Genomic DNA, 4,137 nt, shown 5'->3' on the forward strand with positions numbered 1-4,137 from the left:
CTGCGACTTCAACTGCAATGCCTTCATCAAGGACTCAGCATGCCTCATTCACCACAAGAAAGAAGATCATCTATATGATGTCCTTTTATGCTAAGCTAGTACATGCTTTTGTAATAATTGCCTGCATCTGTGACCTACAATGCAGCAAACACACAATCAAAATTCATTTCTATAACTGAAAACTAAGTAAAATAATGTCTGAAGTTTTCTCTCAGACATAAAAACTTAACGCACTGCACATGCATGTCTCTAAAGGTTTGGTTATCACAGAGCAAAAGGTTAAAATGTTAATCTGAAAAGCTTCAAATATAAGTGAAGAACTTAGTTGTGCCTCTTCCTTTCTCAACTTTCACAACAAGCACCTAAGAACATTAAAAGATTCCATGAAACCAAAAAAGAGTGGACCTCTAACCTTGATGCAAATATTGGATGCACAAAAGAACATAGTAGCATAAATCAACAGTCATGAAGCATAAATATCCTTGATGAAAAAATTAGACCTCAGTGAGGTGTGTGTTCCCTCTCCATCCCAAGCTATAGATTTGGCAAGAGATTGCATTACCTGTAAAGGAAAATTAAATCAAAACCTCACAATTAATGAAAGAAGATAACATTGAACAATAAATTACAAGCTGTAAGGGAAACGTGAGACAAGATCTAAAGGAAACAATTCATGATAAAAAGGAAATTGCAACATAGAAATTGCATTTTTAAACGGATATCCAACTAAAAATCATGCCCCAGTGCACCTTGTAATGGATAAATCATCAAAAACCACATGCATACTTTTGCAAAGCCAAAACAAAAGCATATGAACAAAACAAAAGCATCGTTGTGTAGTTATAGTTGATATCTACTCTTGCACCCTCCGCAAATTTTTTGATGTTTTTCAGCATGATCAATTTTAGCATTCAAATCTTGAATGCCTCTAACTACTGTATGGTTTTTGTATTATATTTCTCTGTGATATTGCCCTGCGTGCCACAAAGCCTCTCAAACCTGCATCAATGATTATTGGATAAATATCAAATTCATGGCATGACAACTCCATACAAGCCATAAAATGAATAACAAAATAATACCAATTGGTTTTATAGTAGCATCTCAGCCACTACAAAGCATCACATCCTGCACAAAATTTCCACATTTATTAAATTTGTTAGTACCTTTGGATAAAGTGAAAATCTCATTAAAACACACTTTCAGGCCAAAAAATAAAAAGAAGAAAAAGCTAGGAGAAGAAATCCAGGATCCTAAGCGTAAGTATCAAAGTCAAATACTTATAGCTTCACCTCTATGATATGGTTTGCTGCATTCAACATACAAAAAGTTACTAGTAGCACAAGCTGTAGAGATAGAATAATTAGGGCTCATCCATGCCTGCAATCCATAAAGAATCATTAATCAAATATCAATAGGAAAAATAAAGAAGCTTATGAGTAAAACCAAATACCTAATTATGGTGTCTATAGTATGCTCTAAAATCTATTCAAACAAACCAGATCCATTGTAAGAATGGAAAAACCCATATTTGTTGTTGCAAAAGGGTTATTAAAAACCTGTTCAGCAGCATCATTAAAAACCTGTTCAGCAGCATCATTATATTTGGGTGAGACTTGGGTAGTGGTTAACATGAACTGCTACCCCATTGCCGCTGCCCATCTCACTTTTTTCTCAATTTGCAAAACTGCAACCACATAAACAAAAAGGAAAAAAAATTAAGAAAAAAAGAAGGAGCAGGAGTGTGGAGAAGCCCATAAGGAATGCCAGTTAGGTTTTAAACAGCAGATGCAGAACAATTAAATCAAGTGATTAAACAGTAGTATTTTTCGAATTGGGGGTTAGGGTTTGCACAATCGTAACTTCCCTTTGTTGCTTCGCGACGTCCATGCTCTGATTCTTGTGCTCTTTTCGTTTCCACATCCGCAATTAGGGTTATCCACCGTGAATTGGAGACCATGGCAGCTTCTCCCAAGTCGCCTTCGTCGAGGAACCTTTTCCATCTGCCCCGGTAATTATCTTTTCCTCTTCGTCGAGGAAGATTTCAGTTTCTTTTGAGAACCTTTGCATTTTTCAGACTATGGAGAAGCTGATAACTGGCTCACGAAGACACGACAGGTAGTGAGATTAACAGGATCCCGTGAGTAGCCTCCGTGACTGGTGGTGGCGATGCGGCGTAGAGGTTAAGTGGATGGGAGGGTGCGCCACAAGGATCCCGTGATTCAGCGAGCAAATGAGAGTGTGAAGAAGTTGAAATTTGGGAAGAGGGCAGATGAGAGCATGAAGATGAGCGCAGGGTGAAGAGAACGAGAGTTTGTGGGTTTTCAAGTCTTAACTCTAGTGAGTAGTGAGGTTTCATGTCCGCTGAACTTAAACTTATAGTGACAAATGAATTTATTCGTCACTATATCATGTTTTAACCCACGGGAAAGCTTTTGTCACCAAAAGAATTAGCAACTTAAACGAGTAATCGAGGGTATATGATACCTATACCCACGGTTTACAATATGTCTGTAGGTATATGAAGCTTATACCCACAGTTTTATATTTTGTCGTTAAAACCTATAGTGACAAATTAAGATTTTTGTTAGTATATACTGCATATACTGATGGTTTAAGTTTCGTGACTAAAGGATATAGCTACGGTAATAGTCATCTGTAAGTATATCACACTTATAGCCACAGTTAGTAATTTTTCTGTTGGTATATAATGGCTATACCCACGCTTTTCATACCTGTCACTAAAAATATCCGTTGGTATATGGCAAATTTCTTGTAGTGATATAACCGAGTCTATCATAGCAATGAAATTTAGTTTATACTCAGCACTCAACCATAAGAGAATATGCGCATGCGGTAAACCTCTCTTCTGAAATTCAATGGTGTACATACCTACATATAAATAAAGTAATTAGATCATATTAAGCAAAAACCATTTGGTTACTGTGTTACAACTACAGCAAATTGTATTGCCAAAACTTTTAGCCAAAAATACTTACCAGCCATGGCCTTCCCAAAGAATTCACCTTTCTTCAAATCTGTCATGAGTTGATCTAGTTTCATACGAAAGACTCGGCATACAATATCTGGCCGATCATATGCAGACAACAAATAACCTACAACATGCCGCTCAATCTCAGGCCATTTCGGATTGCACGTCATTGTAAGAAACAGGTCCGGATAACCATAAGTCCCACAAATAGCCATAGCATCCTGACAATTTTCAAACATGTACCGTCTTCTGCCAGTAAAAGATGATGGGAGTATAATTCTAGAACCAATTGTTGAAGAATTAGTATCACCACGGGTAATAGCATCCTCAAGCCCTGCAAGAAAATCCTTGCGAATGGAGTCCTGATTGTACCTAATATAAAATAGTCTATTTGCTTCAATCATAGAGTAGCAATCAACCACAAATTGTTGCAACAATCTTCGAGACAATAATATCCTCTTGCACTCAAATTGCCTTTCATGAAGTCTAAACGCTACCCATTCACATAGAGACATATTCTCCCGCTTGTAAATAGCATTGTCATATTTAATGCCACCAAAACCCATTTTTTCTGAAAAGCCTTCTTCCCCATATGGAAACAGCAATGGATATTGTAAGGGGAGAAAACATGAATGTGTCTCATAAATCCTTTCTAACTTACCACTTATTGATCGAAGTATAATATCACGTCCACAATCAGAACTATCAAAGTCACCAACAATTAATGCTGCAACTTCATGCCATATTCATATCACCTAGATCAATATAGGCTGAAAAAATGTACTCTGCATTAATCTTTTATCATAAGACAAGAAAAATTTAAAAATTACCGAATGTAGTCGTCCTAACTCTTACATTGAAACTCAGCCACATCAAAGAGCAAATTATGGTTGTCAAATTTTGGCTGCACTCCCTGCGTCATTGGCCGCGAGCCAGACTCTTCATTACACTCACTCATTGAACAAAAAAATTGAAATTTAAAAATATTAGTTTTATACGCAAAATGAGTAAGAAAACCTAAAGTTAAACCATCGAAAACTAATATAAATAAAAAAAATATTAAAAATATCATAAAAAATACAACGTTAACTAACAAAAATCCTACAATGCTATGCATCCATAATCAATAAAAGTATAAACATAAA

The sequence above is a fragment of the Lotus japonicus genome, chromosome 1, assembly GCF_012489685.1.
Source record: "Lotus japonicus ecotype B-129 chromosome 1, LjGifu_v1.2".
Lineage (NCBI taxonomy): Eukaryota > Viridiplantae > Streptophyta > Magnoliopsida > Fabales > Fabaceae > Lotus > Lotus japonicus.